Consider the following 15,319-nt stretch of genomic DNA (forward strand, 5'->3'; position numbering starts at 1 on the left):
AGTTGCTGATTGAATGTTTTTGTATGATGAGTGGGTTTAAGTTGAATGTGGATAAAAGTGGTTGTAAGTTTTTTGATGAATGGAAGGAAAATGACTTGTGTGGATGGCCAGTGAGACAAGGTGGGGTGGAAGTTCTGGGGGTGATTTTTGACAATGATTTGTATGGGAAAGAGAGTTGGGGGAGAGTTTTAGAACGGGTGAAAAATAAAACAAATTTTTGGTCTTTAACCCCTTAAGGACGCAGCCTAGTTTTGGCCTTAAGGCTCAGAGCCCATTTTTCAAATCTGACATATTTCACTTTATGTGGTAATAACGTCGGAATGCTTAAACCTACCCAAGCGATTCTGAGATTGTTTTCTCGTGACACATTGGGCTTCATGTTCGTGGTAAAATTTGGTCGATATATTCAGTGTTTATTGGTGAAAAATTGCAAAATGTAGAGAAAATTTTGAAAAAATTGCATTTTTCTGAATTTAAATGCATCTGCTTGTAAAACAGACGGTTATACCACCCAAAATAGTTACTAGTTCACATTTCCCATATGTCTACTTTAGATTGGCATCGTTTTTTGAACATTTTTTTATTTTTCTTGGACGTTACAAGGCTTAGAACATAAACAGCAATTTCTCATATTTTTAAGAAAATTTCAAAAGCCTTTTTTTTAAGGTACCTCTTGAGTTCTGAAGTGGCTTTGTGGGGCCTATGTATTAGAAACCCTGATAAAACACCCCATTTTAAAAACTAGACCCCTCAAAGTATTCAAAACAGCAGTTAGAAAGTTTTTTAACCCTTCAGGCATTTCACAGGAATTAAAGCAAAGTGGAGGTGAAATTTGCAAATTTCATTTTTCTTGCTGAATTTCAATTTTATTCATTTTTTTTTCTGTAACACAGAAGGTTTTACCAGAGAAACACTACTAAATATGTATTCTCCAGATTCTGCAGTTTTTAGAAATGTCCCACATGTGGCCCTACTGCGCTCGTGGACTAAAACACAAGCCCTAGAAGCAAAGAAGCACCTAGTGCATTTTGAGGCCCCTTTTTTATTAGAATATATTTTAGGCAGCATGCCAGGTTTGAAGAGGTGTTGAGGTGTCAAAACAGTAGGAATCCCCCAATAGTGACCCCATTTTGGAAACTACACCCCTCAAGGAATTCATTTAGGGTTGTTGTTACCATTTTGACCGCACAGTTTTTTCACAGCACGTATTTGAATTGGGCTCTGAAATGAAAAAAATGTCATTTTTTCAAATAAAATGTCATTTGTGATCAAAATTTCTTATTTTCACAAGGAACAAAATACCCCATTTTGTTGCCCAATTTGTCCTTAGTGTGGCAATACCCCATTTGTGGTGATAAACTGCCGTTTGGGCCCATGGGAGGGCTCAGAAGGAAAGGAGCGCTATATGTTTGTTGGAGTCCAGATTTTGTTGGATTGGTTTTCGGGTGCCATGTCGCATTTGCAGAGCCTCAGAGGTATCAAAGCAATGGAAACCCACCAAAAGTGACCCCATTTTGGAAACTACACCCCTCAAGGAATTCATTTATGGTTGTTGTTAGCATTTTGACCACACAGTTTTTTCACAGCACCTATTTCAATTGGGCTGTGACATTAAAAAAATGACATTTTTTCCAATAAGATGTAATTTTTTACCAAAATTTCTTATTTTCACAGGGAACAAAATACTCAATTTTGTTGCCCAATTTCTCCTGAGTGCATCAATACCCCATTTGTGGCAATAAACTGCCGTTTGGGCCCATGGGAGGCCTCAGAAGGGAAGGAGCGCTGTGTGTTCTTTGGAGTACAGATTTTGCTGGTTTGGTTTTCGGGTGCCATGTCGCATTTGCAGAGCCCCAGAGGTATCAAAGCAATGGAAACCCACCAGAAGTGACCCCATTTTGGAAACTACACCCCTCAAGGAATTCATTTATGGGTAATGTGACCATTTAGACTCCATAGTTTCTTCACAGAACTAATTTGAATTGGGCTGGGAATTAAAAAAATATATATTTTTTCCAATAATATGTCATTTTAGCTCAAAAATTCTTATTTTCACAAGAAATAAAATACTCCATTCTGTTGCCCAATTTGTCCTGAGTGCGGCAATACCCCATTTGTGGTGATAAACTGCCGTTTGGGCCCATGGGAGGGCTCAGAAGGAAAGGAGCGCTGTGTGTTCTTTGGAGTCCAGATTTTGCTGGATTGGTTTTCGGGTGCCATGTCGCATTTGCAGAGCCCCAGAGGTATCAAAGCAATAGAAACCAACCACAAATGACCCCATTTTGGAAACTACACCCCTCAAGGAATTCATTTATGGGTGTTGTGACCATTTTGACCCCATAGTTTTTTCACAGAACTTATTTGAATTGGGCTGGGAATGAAAACAAAATTATTTTTTTCAAATAATATGTAGTTTTGGCTGAAAATTTCTTATTTTCACAAGAAACAAAATACCCCATTCTGTTGCGCAATTTGTTCTGAGGGCCGCAATACCCCATTTGTTGTGATAAACTGCCATTTGGGCCCATGGGAGGGCTCAGAAGGAAAGGACCACCATTTGGCCTACTGGGGATTTTCTAGTGCGAAGTCATGTATGCAGAAGCCCCTGAGGTACCAGAACAGTTGAAACCCCCAAGAAGTGACCCCGTTTTAAAAACTACACCCTTAAGGCATTCATCTAGAGGTGTAGTGGCCATTTTGACCGGAGACCTACACCCCATAAACTGTAATGTGGGTTCTCCCGGGTATGGCAATACCCTACATGTGGCTGTTATCAGCTGCCTGGACACACAGCAGGGATCAGAGGGGAAAGACGAGGGGGGATAAGCTGTGTGGAGTGCATCAGGGTAAGTAAAATTGGGGTAAATTATAAACCAAGGGATGTATGATAAATTTTAAAACACTTTCATACAGAGCTCTGGTTATTCGGGACACGTGTCACATTGATATATTGTGTCCTCCCTTACCCCCTCTTATAGCAGACTTTGCACCTCTTTTGACTTTTTCCCTTCTTGCCAGTTTGGGGAACTTCTCCTGGAAAGTGTTGCCCTGGTACGATGCGTGTGGGCTCGCTTCCAGAAGTACTGGGTGCCCCCCCCTTCTTGGTCCCTAAAGATTAGGTTCTTGATAATCACCTCTTGAAATTCCAGGAAAGTTCCCGTCTGGCCTGCACATCGACGTAGCATGTACGCATTGTACAATGCCATCTGTATGATGTGCCCGGCCAGCTTCTTATACCACACCGCATGGCGCTGTAGGGCTTCAGGGCTTGATCTTACAAGTCCATCCCTCTCATGTACCTATTGTAGTCCAGGATGCAGTCTGGTTTGGGGGTGGCCTTTCCTTCATATATCCTAAACCTGTAGGTATACTCTGATGCACTCTCACAGCTTATACATCTTCACGCCATACCTTGCCCTCTTACCCGGCAGGTACTCGCGGAATTGAACCCTCCCTTTAAAATGTACCAGGGACTCATCAATAGAAATACACTTCTCAGGGGTGTATGCTTGGGAAAACCGGGCACTGGAACGGTCTAATAGGGGTCTCCGTTTATACAAACGGTCAAAACTGGGGTCATCTCGGGGTGGGCACGGCTCATTATCAGTATAATGTAAGAAGCGAAGTATTGCCTCATTTATTTATTTTTTTAGGTTCCAGTTCAGTTCTGAAGTTGCTTTGAGGGGCCCATATATTAGAAACCCCTATCAAACACCCCATTTTAGAAACTAGACCCCTCAAAGTATCCACAACAGCATTTAGAAAGTTTATGAACCCTTTAGGTGTTTCACGGGAATTTAGAGCAAAGTAGAGGTGAAATTTACATTTTTTTTTTTGTCAGAAAATCCTCTTTATACCATTTTTTTTATAACACAAAAGGATTTATCAGAGAAACGCAACTTAATACTTATTGCCCAGATTCTGCAGTTTTGAGAAATATCCCACATGTGGCCCTCGGGCGGTAATGGACTGAAGCATCGGCCTCCGAAGCAAAGGAGCACCTAGCGGATTTTGTGCCCTCTTTTTTATTAGGCACCATGTCCGGTTTGAAGAGGTCTTGTGGTGCCAAAACATTGGGAACCCCCCAAAAGTGACCCCAATTTGGAAACTAGACCCCTTGAGGAATCCATTGTAGTTTTCTTGGGGTGCATGCGGCTTTTTGATCAGTTTTTATTCTATTTTTAGGTGGCGTGGTGACTAAAAAACAGCAATTGTACGATTGTTTTTTTTTTCGTTTTTTTTTACAGCGTTCACCGTGCGCTATAAATGACATATTCACTTTATTCTGCGGGGCGATACGATTACGGCGATACCAGATGTTTATAGTTTTTTTTTATGTCTTATGGCGTTTGCACAATAAAATAAGTTTTGTAAACAATCATTCACTTTTGGTGTTACCTTATTCTAAGAGGCATAAAGTTTTTATTTTTCAATCAATAAAGCCGTGCGAGGACTTATTTTTTGCGTAACGAACTGTAGTTTCGATCAGTACCATTTTTAGGTACATGCGACTTTTTGATCTCTTTTTATTCCATTTTTTGGGAGGTGAAGTGACCAAAGAATTGTGATTGTGGTTCGGTTTATTATTTATTTTTTTTACGGCGTTCACCGTGCGGGATAAATAATGAAATAATTTTGTAGTTCAGGCCGTTACGGACGCGGCGATACCAATTATGTATAGTTTATTTGTTTTTTTATATATTTTTATTAATAATAAAGGACTGATAAGGGAAAAAGGGGGATTTTTACTTTTAATACTTTTAAATCTTTTATTTTCTTATTTTTACACAACTTTTTTTAACTTTTTTTTTACTTTATTACTTTGTCCCACTAGGGGACATGAGGGCAGGAGGCCCTGATCGCTATTCTAATACACTGCACTACATGCGTAGTGCAGTGTATTAGAACTGTCAGCTACTCACTGACAGCAAGCATAGTGGGTCCTGATGTTGTCAGGACCCACTAGGCTTCCGTCTATGGCATCGCCGGACGCCATTGTTTGGTGTCCGGTTGCCATAGTCACCATCGCCGGCCGCTATCGCGTAGCAGGCCGGCGATGGCAGCTTAACCCCTAAAAAGCCGCGATCTCTATAGAACGCGGCTTTTAAGGGGTTAATCAGCGGGGACACAGCGATCGGTCCCCGCTGTAGGAGCTGTGACAGCTGCTGAACAAGACAGCAGCGTCACAGCTCCTGTATGTGTCGGGAGGACGGCCGAAACGGCCGTTACTCCCGAGACGTACTATTACGGCATGGAGCGCGAACGATACAGCTGCCATGACGTAATAGTACGTCAAGGAGCGGGAAGGGGTTAAGGACTTTATCGATTGATGGGAGAGTTTTGGTGATTAAATCTGTGATTATTCCAATTTTGTTGTATATTAATTATGTTTTTCCTCCGCCTGACAGATGTCTGGCGAGAATCATCCGAGTAATTTTTTTGTTCCTTTGGAACTCAAAGATGGAGAAATTGAAGCGAGAGAAAGTGGTGAAGAGAAGAGTGAATGGTGGAAAAGGTCTGATGAATATTGAATGTTTTCTGGCGGTGAAGTATGTAAGTTTTTGTATGTCGATCAGTAAGAAGGAAAGTGTGTATGGTTGTATGGTGAAGTATTTGGCTGGAAGGGTGTTACTGAGATATAAATTAATGGTAAGGGATTTGAGGGAGCCAACAAGTTTTGGTACTCCATGGTTTTATATGAGGATTGATAGGTGCATTAGGAGGAACCACTTAGAGAATGTGACAGTGAATGATTGGTGTGAGAGCAAGAAAGTGATGAAAGTTTTGGAGTCAAGAGAGATGGTTGAATGTGTGGCTGGTTTGACTGAGAATGAGAGTAAAGCAGTGTGGAAGAATGTGCAAAGTAAAGAGTTAGTAAACAGGCAAAAGGATCTTGCTTGGATGACTGTGCATAGGTGTTTACCTACGCGCGAGTTTCAACGGAGAAGAAGGTTGGTAAACAGTGAGAACTGCCCCAGGGCAGGATGTGGTAGGTGTGAGAATTATGTTCATTTACTGTGGGAGTGTGAGTATGCTAAGAATGTATGGAAAGGGATGGGTAAATTGATTAAAGGTATAACTGGGGTTGAATTATTGACGTTTAATATGATGATGTTTGGGTTGTGTGGTGTGAATAGAGAGAAAGCTAGGTTGTTGTGGTTGATTGTAAATTGCGTAAAAGAAGTGTTGTGGGATGTCAGGAATATCTTAGTTTTTAAGCAAAAGGACGTTGAAGTGTATGAGTGTTTGGGCATGATCCGTGGACGTTTATTTCTGTATATGTTATGTGACCGAAAAAGACTTGGCAGTGATGCCGAAGGAGTCTGGAAATACAAAAAATGGCGGTCATGGCTTATTAATTGAATTTAATGTGTTTTTTTTCTTTTCTTATAAGAATGGGTTTTTTTTGTTTTTTTGGGGAGGATACAATGTATTTGTGTTTTGTATTTTTGAATATTTCTCTTTTAAAATGATGGATGTATCTTTGAATATTTTGTTTTTGTACTTTTCATGACAAATGTATGAAATGTAATCTGACTTTATTTTCAATAAAAATTAAAAAAAAAAAAATCTGTTCTTATCAGTTTAATATCTGATACGTCCCCTATCTGGGGACCATATATTAAATGGATTTTTAGAACAGGGAGATGGAAATAGAGCTTGCTCTGTCCACTCCACGCATTGACCTGGTATTGCAGTATTTCCAGGACCGGTGCACCCTTTCCTTATGTGTTTACTAAAATCAGATTCCAAAAGTGCTTTTTGTGTTTGCCATTGTTTTTGTCTTTCGGATGGGATCTCCCCTTTTAATCCCATTATTTCAACACCTGTTGGACAATGCATTTGTACAGTCATGTGTGATAATGAGCTAATTTATTAAATGCAATTAATTAATACATTGCCACCTCTTGTTTTGTGTCATCTGTGTTTCTGTGTTTCCGGCATTTCACATTGGAACAGCTCATTCACCTTCCTTGTCTTCTCTCCGCCCTCCCTCCTAGGTAGGTTAAAGAGCTGCACCTGAGCCAGCCACTGATTGATGCAGCACCATAGTCAAATAGTGGAGTGGAGTAGGGGAACAGCAAACAGCCATTAAAGCAGCCAGCCCGCCCGCCCGCCCGTCACAATGGACCTACCTGTGTACACTAGATGGATGTGATGGAATGTACTGTGGTCCCTACATTTCAAGAAGAAGTAAGAATTGCAGTTGCAACAAACCCTTGCTTGCCTACAAAGAGAGCAGCAATTTGGATTTGTTACTATGTTACCTGGAAGAATAACAAACTGTGCAAGGATGGAGGTTGTAGGAGCAAGGAGAACAAGTTGTCTGTAAAGTTTGTGGATGCCTATTTTCCATTTTGCAGTCCCTTGTCTCCCTCTTGTGGCCTCCTGGAGGCAACTAGCTGTGCAAAAAAAAGACAGCCTGGGGGCCGGCTGTTGCAGTGTTGCCCTCTCAGGCAACACTGAGTGACTGACTGAGCCGCACCGTCTTATATAAAGTTCAGACGGAACTTTGCACGTGTCATAGTGGAGACCTCAGGAGCCAGAGCCAGCTTTCTGACATCATAATGGGGCCTCAGAGATAAAAGCCTGGGCCCAGGCAGTGTTGGTCAGTGCTGCTCAGCAGGCAGCACTGGACTGGATTAAAGCTGATACAAGGTGTGAAAGGAGAAGGGGTGGCAGTGGGCATGCACTTACTGCTGCTGCTGCTGCTGCTGCCAGTGTTTGCACGGCAGGAGGGCATTTGGGCGTTGCCAGGAAGGCGTTTTTATGTCGATTCCTCCTCTTTCAGCACTGCATTGTGGTGCAAGCAAAAGAAGCAAATCCTGTCTTGCTTCCTCTCCGGCCTTTATTCACCTCCCGCTTAGTAGCTGTGAGTGTGTGTGAGCCTGCAGGGCCCCATGGAATTGCCTAGGAGTAGGCTGAATCGCTGCAAGGGTGAACAGCAGTATTGGGCAGGCTTGGTCAACGCGCGGCCCGTTCGGGTTATCGCTTCTCGGCCTTTTGGCTAAGATCAAGTGTAGTATCTGTTCTTATCAGTTTAATATCTGATACGTCCCCTATCTGGGGACCATATATTAAATGGATTTTTAGAACAGGGAGATGGAAATAGAGCTTGCTCTGTCCACTCCACGCATTGACCTGGTATTGCAGTATTTCCAGGACCGGTGCACCCTTTCCTTATGTGTTTACTAAAATCAGATTCCAAAAGTGCTTTTTGTGTTTGCCATTGTTTTTGTCTTTCGGATGGGATCTCCCCTTTTAATCCCATTATTTCAACACCTGTTGGACAATGCATTTGTACAGTCATGTGTGATAATGAGCTAATTTATTAAATGCAATTAATTAATACATTGCCACCTCTTGTTTTGTGTCGTCTGTGTTTCTGTGTTTCCGGCATTTCACATTGGAACAGCTCATTCACCTTCCTTGTCTTCTCTCCGCCCTCCCTCCTAGGTAGGTTAAAGAGCTGCACCTGAGCCAGCCACTGATTGATGCAGCACCATAGTCAAATAGTGGAGTGGAGTAGGGGAACAGCAAACAGCCATTAAAGCAGCCAGCCCGCCCGCCCGCCCGTCACAATGGACCTACCTGTGTACACTAGATGGATGTGATGGAATGTACTGTGGTCCCTACATTTCAAGAAGAAGTAAGAATTGCAGTTGCAACAAACCCTTGCTTGCCTACAAAGAGAGCAGCAATTTGGATTTGTTACTATGTTACCTGGAAGAATAACAAACTGTGCAAGGATGGAGGTTGTAGGAGCAAGGAGAACAAGTTGTCTGTAAAGTTTGTGGATGCCTATTTTCCATTTTGCAGTCCCTTGTCTCCCTCTTGTGGCCTCCTGGAGGCAACTAGCTGTGCAAAAAAAAGACAGCCTGGGGGCCGGCTGTTGCAGTGTTGCCCTCTCAGGCAACACTGAGTGACTGACTGAGCCGCACCGTCTTATATAAAGTTCAGACGGAACTTTGCACGTGTCATAGTGGAGACCTCAGGAGCCAGAGCCAGCTTTCTGACATCATAATGGGGCCTCAGAGATAAAAGCCTGGGCCCAGGCAGTGTTGGTCAGTGCTGCTCAGCAGGCAGCACTGGACTGGATTAAAGCTGATACAAGGTGTGAAAGGAGAAGGGGTGGCAGTGGGCATGCACTTACTGCTGCTGCTGCTGCTGCCAGTGTTTGCACGGCAGGAGGGCATTTGGGCGTTGCCAGGAAGGCGTTTTTATGTCGATTCCTCCTCTTTTAGCACTGCATTGTGGTGCAAGCAAAAGAAGCAAAACGCGCGGCACGTTCGGGTTATCGCTTCTCGGCCTTTTGGCTAAGATCAAGTGTAGTATCTGTTCTTAGCAGTTTAATATCTGATACGTCCCCTATCTGGGGACCATATATTAAATGGATTTTTAGAACAGGGAGATGGAAATAGAGCTTGCTCTGTCCACTCCACGCATTGACCTGGTATTGCAGTATTTACAGGACCGATGCACCCTTTCCTTATGTGTTTACTAAAATCAGATTCCAAAAGTGCTTTTTGTGTTTGCCATTGTTTTTGTCTTTCGGATGGGATCTCCCCTTTTAATCCCATTATTTCAACACCTGTTGGACAATGCATTTGTACAGTCATGTGTGATAATGAGCTAATTTATTAAATGCAATTAATTAATACATTGCCACCTCTTGTTTTGTGTCGTCTGTGTTTCTGTGTTTCCGGCATTTCACATTGGAACAGCTCATTCACCTTCCTTGTCTTCTCTCCGCCCTCCCTCCTAGGTAGGTTAAAGAGCTGCACCTGAGCCAGCCACTGATTGATGCAGCACCATAGTCAAATAGTGGAGTGGAGTAGGGGAACAGCAAACAGCCATTAAAGCAGCCAGCCCGCCAGCCCGCCCGCCCGCCCGTCACAATGGACCTACCTGTGTACACTAGATGGATTTGATGGAATGTACTGTGGTCCCTACATTTCAAGAAGAAGTAAGAATTGCAGTTGCAACAAACCCTTGCTTGCCTACAAAGAGAGCAGCAATTTGGATTTGTTACTATGTTACCTGGAAGAATAACAAACTGTGCAAGGATGGAGGTTGTAGGAGCAAGGAGAACAAGTTGTCTGTAAAGTTGGTGGATGCCTATTTTCCATTTTGCAGTCCCTTGTCTCCCTCTTGTGGCCTCCTGGAGGCAACTAGCTGTGCAAAAAAAAGACAGCCTGGGGGCCGGCTGTTGCAGTGTTGCCCTCTCAGGCAACACTGAGTGACTGACTGAGCCGCACCGTCTTATATAAAGTTCAGACGGAACTTTGCACGTGTCATAGTGGAGACCTCAGGAGCCAGAGCCAGCTTTCTGACATCATAATGGGGCCTCAGAGATAAAAGCCTGGGCCCAGGCAGTGTTGGTCAGTGCTGCTCAGCAGGCAGCACTGGACTGGATTAAAGCTGATACAAGGTGTGAAAGGAGAAGGGGTGGCAGTGGGCATGCACTTACTGCTGCTGCTGCTGCTGCTGCCAGTGTTTGCACGGCAGGAGGGCATTTGGGCGTTGCCAGGAAGGCGTTTTTATGTTGATTCCTCCTCTTTCAGCACTGCATTGTGGTGCAAGCAAAAGAAGCAAAACGCGCGGCACGTTCGGGTTATCGCTTCTCGGCCTTTTGGCTAAGATCAAGTGTAGTATCTGTTCTTATCAGTTTAATATCTGATACGTCCCCTATCTGGGGACCATATATTAAATGGATTTTTAGAACAGGGAGATGGAAATAGAGCTTGCTCTGTCCATTCCACGCATTGACCTGGTATTGCAGTATTTCCAGGACCGGTGCACCCTTTCCTTATGTGTTTACTAAAATCAGATTCCAAAAGTGCTTTTTGTGTTTGCCATTGTTTTTGTCTTTCGGATGGGATCTCCCCTTTTAATCCCATTATTTCAACACCTGTTGGACAATGCATTTGTACAGTCATGTGTGATAATGAGCTAATTTATTAAATGCAATTAATTAATACATTGCCACCTCTTGTTTTGTGTCGTCTGTGTTTCTGTGTTTCCGGCATTTCACATTGGAACAGCTCATTCACCTTCCTTGTCTTCTCTCCGCCCTCCCTCCTAGGTAGGTTAAAGAGCTGCACCTGAGCCAGCCACTGATTGATGCAGCACCATAGTCAAATAGTGGAGTGGAGTAGGGGAACAGCAAACAGCCATTAAAGCAGCCAGCCCGCCCACCCGCCCGCCCGTCACAATGGACCTACCTGTGTACACTAGATGGATGTGATGGAATGTACTGTGGTCCCTACATTTCAAGAAGAAGTAAGAATTGCAGTTGCAACAAACCCTTGCTTGCCTACAAAGAGAGCAGCAATTTGGATTTGTTACTATGTTACCTGGAAGAATAACAAACTGTGCAAGGATGGAGGTTGTAGGAGCAAGGAGAACAAGTTGTCTGTAAAGTTGGTGGATGCCTATTTTCCATTTTGCTGTCCCTTGTCTCCCTCTTGTGGCCTCCTGGAGGCAACTAGCTGTGCAAAAAAAAGACAGCCTGGGGGCCGGCTGTTGCAGTGTTGCCCTCTCAGGCAACACTGAGTGACTGAGTGACTGACTGAGCCACACCGTCTTATATAAAGTTCAGACGGAACTTTGCACGTGTCATAGTGGAGACCTCAGGAGCCAGAGCCAGCTTTCTGACATCATAATGGGGCCTCAGAGATAAAAGCCTGGGCCCAGGCAGTGTTGGTCAGTGCTGCTCAGCAGGCAGCACTGGACTGGATTAAAGCTGATACAAGGTGTGAAAGGAGAAGGGGTGGCAGTGGGCATGCACTTACTGCTGCTGCTGCTGCTGCTGCTGCTGCTGCTGCTGCCAGTGTTTGCACGGCAGGAGGGCATTTGGGCGTTGCCAGGAAGGCGTTTTTATGTCGATTCCTCCTCTTTCAGCACTGCATTGTGGTGCAAGCAAAAGAAGCAAAACGCGCGGCACGTTCGGGTTATCGCTTCTCGGCCTTTTGGCTAAGATCAAGTGTAGTATCTGTTCTTATCAGTTTAATATCTGATACGTCCCCTATCTGGGGACCATATATTAAATGGATTTTTAGAACAGGGAGATGGAAATAGAGCTTGCTCTGTCCACTCCACGCATTGACCTGGTATTGCAGTATTTCCAGGACCGGTGCACCCTTTCCTTATGTGTTTACTAAAATCAGATTCCAAAAGTGCTTTTTGTGTTTGCCATTGTTTTTGTCTTTCGGATGGGATCTCCCCTTTTAATCCCATTATTTCAACACCTGTTGGACAATGCATTTGTACAGTCATGTGTGATAATGAGCTAATTTATTAAATGCAATTAATTAATACATTGCCACCTCTTGTTTTGTGTCGTCTGTGTTTCTGTGTTTCCGGCATTTCACATTGGAACAGCTCATTCACCTTCCTTGTCTTCTCTCCGCCCTCCCTCCTAGGTAGGTTAAAGAGCTGCACCTGAGCCAGCCACTGATTGATGCAGCACCATAGTCAAATAGTGGAGTGGAGTAGGGGAACAGCAAACAGCCATTAAAGCAGCCAGCCCGCCCGCCCGCCCGTCACAATGGACCTACCTGTGTACACTAGATGGATGTGATGGAATGTACTGTGGTCCCTACATTTCAAGAAGAAGTAAGAATTGCAGTTGCAACAAACCCTTGCTTGCCTACAAAGAGAGCAGCAATTTGGATTTGTTACTATGTTACCTGGAAGAATAACAAACTGTGCAAGGATGGAGGTTGTAGGAGCAAGGAGAACAAGTTGTCTGTAAAGTTGGTGGATGCCTATTTTCCATTTTGCAGTCCCTTGTCTCCCTCTTGTGGCCTCCTGGAGGCAACTAGCTGTGCAAAAAAAAGACAGCCTGGGGGCCGGCTGTTGCAGTGTTGCCCTCTCAGGCAACACTGAGTGACTGACTGAGCCGCACCGTCTTATATAAAGTTCAGACGGAACTTTGCACGTGTCATAGTGGAGACCTCAGGAGCCAGAGCCAGCTTTCTGACATCATAATGGGGCCTCAGAGATAAAAGCCTGGGCCCAGGCAGTGTTGGTCAGTGCTGCTCAGCAGGCAGCACTGGACTGGATTAAAGCTGATACAAGGTGTGAAAGGAGAAGGGGTGGCAGTGGGCATGCACTTACTGCTGCTGCTGCTGCCAGTGTTTGCACGGCAGGAGGGCATTTGGGCGTTGCCAGGAAGGCGTTTTTATGTCGATTCCTCCTCTTTCAGCACTGCATTGTGGTGCAAGCAAAAGAAGCAAAACGCGTGGCACGTTCGGGTTATCGCTTCTCGGCCTTTTGGCTAAGATCAAGTGTAGTATCTGTTCTTATCAGTTTAATATCTGATACGTCCCCTATCTGGGGACCATATATTAAATGGATTTTTAGAACAGGAAGATGGAAATAGAGCTTGCTCTGTCCACTCCACGCATTGACCTGGTATTGCAGTATTTCCAGGACCGGTGCACCCTTTCCTTATGTGTTTACTAAAATCAGATTCCAAAAGTGCTTTTTGTGTTTGCCATTGTTTTTGTCTTTCGGATGGGATCTCCCCTTTTAATCCCATTATTTCAACACCTGTTGGACAATGCATTTGTACAGTCATGTGTGATAATGAGCTAATTTATTAAATGCAATTAATTAATACATTGCCACCTCTTGTTTTGTGTCGTCTGTGTTTCTGTGTTTCCGGCATTTCACATTGGAACAGCTCATTCACCTTCCTTGTCTTCTCTCCGCCCTCCCTCCTAGGTAGGTTAAAGAGCTGCACCTGAGCCAGCCACTGATTGATGCAGCACCATAGTCAAATAGTGGAGTGGAGTAGGGGAACAGCAAACAGCCATTAAAGCAGCCAGCCCGCCCGCCCGCCCGCCCGTCACAATGGACCTACCTGTGTACACTAGATGGATGTGATGGAATGTACTGTGGTCCCTACATTTCAAGAAGAAGTAAGAATTGCAGTTGCAACAAACCCTTGCTTGCCTACAAAGAGAGCAGCAATTTGGATTTGTTACTATGTTACCTGGAAGAATAACAAACTGTGCAAGGATGGAGGTTGTAGGAGCAAGGAGAACAAGTTGTCTGTAAAGTTGGTGGATGCCTATTTTCCATTTTGCAGTCCCTTGTCTCCCTCTTGTGGCCTCCTGGAGGCAACTAGCTGTGCAAAAAAAAGACAGCCTGGGGGCCGGCTGTTGCAGTGTTGCCCTCTCAGGCAACACTGAGTGACTGACTGAGCCGCACCGTCTTATATAAAGTTCAGACGGAACTTTGCACGTGTCATAGTGGAGACCTCAGGAGCCAGAGCCAGCTTTCTGACATCATAATGGGGCCTCAGAGATAAAAGCCTGGGCCCAGGCAGTGTTGGTCAGTGCTGCTCAGCAGGCAGCACTGGACTGGATTAAAGCTGATACAAGGTGTGAAAGGAGAAGGGGTGGCAGTGGGCATGCACTTACTGCTGCTGCTGCTGCTGCCAGTGTTTGCACGGCAGGAGGGCATTTGGGCGTTGCCAGGAAGGCGTTTTTATGTCGATTCCTCCTCTTTCAGCACTGCATTGTGGTGCAAGCAAAAGAAGCAAAACGCGTGGCACGTTCGGGTTATCGCTTCTCGGCCTTTTGGCTAAGATCAAGTGTAGTATCTGTTCTTATCAGTTTAATATCTGATACGTCCCCTATCTGGGGACCATATATTAAATGGATTTTTAGAACAGGAAGATGGAAATAGAGCTTGCTCTGTCCACTCCACGCATTGACCTGGTATTGCAGTATTTCCAGGACCGGTGCACCCTTTCCTTATGTGTTTACTAAAATCAGATTCCAAAAGTGCTTTTTGTGTTTGCCATTGTTTTTGTCTTTCGGATGGGATCTCCCCTTTTAATCCCATTATTTCAACACCTGTTGGACAATGCATTTGTACAGTCATGTGTGATAATGAGCTAATTTATTAAATGCAATTAATTAATACATTGCCACCTCTTGTTTTGTGTCGTCTGTGTTTCTGTGTTTCCGGCATTTCACATTGGAACAGCTCATTCACCTTCCTTGTCTTCTCTCCGCCCTCCCTCCTAGGTAGGTTAAAGAGCTGCACCTGAGCCAGCCACTGATTGATGCAGCACCATAGTCAAATAGTGGAGTGGAGTAGGGGAACAACAAACAGCCATTAAAGCAGCCAGCCCGCCCGCCCGCCCGCCCGTCACAATGGACCTACCTGTGTACACTAGATGGATGTGATGGAATGTACTGTGGTCCCTACATTTCAAGAAGAAGTAAGAATTGCAGTTGCAACAAACCCTTGCTTGCCTACAAAGAGAGCAGCAATTTGGATTTGTTACTATGTTACCTGG

At 44.3% G+C, this 15,319-nt stretch overlaps 7 non-coding genes across 7 annotated transcripts; all 7 read left to right on the forward strand.

Moving 5' to 3' along the window:
- The first annotated feature begins 6,537 nt into the window (after nt 1-6,537).
- LOC142679612 (U2 spliceosomal RNA) lies at nt 6,538-6,723 on the forward strand. The gene has a single exon (XR_012852832.1). It is a non-coding gene; the product is annotated as a U2 spliceosomal RNA (small nuclear RNA).
- A 1,265-nt stretch (nt 6,724-7,988) lies between these two features.
- Nucleotides 7,989-8,179, forward strand: LOC142679457 (U2 spliceosomal RNA). The gene has a single exon (XR_012852705.1). It is a non-coding gene; the product is annotated as a U2 spliceosomal RNA (small nuclear RNA).
- A 1,118-nt stretch (nt 8,180-9,297) lies between these two features.
- On the forward strand, nt 9,298-9,488 carry LOC142679584 (U2 spliceosomal RNA). Its single transcript, XR_012852811.1, has one exon. It is a non-coding gene; the product is annotated as a U2 spliceosomal RNA (small nuclear RNA).
- Nucleotides 9,489-10,617: 1,129 nt separating this feature from the next.
- LOC142679531 (U2 spliceosomal RNA) lies at nt 10,618-10,808 on the forward strand. The gene has a single exon (XR_012852766.1). It is a non-coding gene; the product is annotated as a U2 spliceosomal RNA (small nuclear RNA).
- Nucleotides 10,809-11,956: 1,148 nt separating this feature from the next.
- On the forward strand, nt 11,957-12,147 carry LOC142679458 (U2 spliceosomal RNA). The gene has a single exon (XR_012852706.1). It is a non-coding gene; the product is annotated as a U2 spliceosomal RNA (small nuclear RNA).
- A 1,115-nt stretch (nt 12,148-13,262) lies between these two features.
- Nucleotides 13,263-13,453, forward strand: LOC142679556 (U2 spliceosomal RNA). The gene has a single exon (XR_012852788.1). It is a non-coding gene; the product is annotated as a U2 spliceosomal RNA (small nuclear RNA).
- Nucleotides 13,454-14,575: 1,122 nt separating this feature from the next.
- On the forward strand, nt 14,576-14,766 carry LOC142679557 (U2 spliceosomal RNA). The gene has a single exon (XR_012852789.1). It is a non-coding gene; the product is annotated as a U2 spliceosomal RNA (small nuclear RNA).
- Nucleotides 14,767-15,319: the final 553 nt, after the last annotated feature.

The sequence above is a fragment of the Rhinoderma darwinii genome (assembly GCF_050947455.1).
Source record: "Rhinoderma darwinii isolate aRhiDar2 chromosome 2 unlocalized genomic scaffold, aRhiDar2.hap1 SUPER_2_unloc_55, whole genome shotgun sequence".
NCBI lineage: Eukaryota > Metazoa > Chordata > Amphibia > Anura > Rhinodermatidae > Rhinoderma > Rhinoderma darwinii.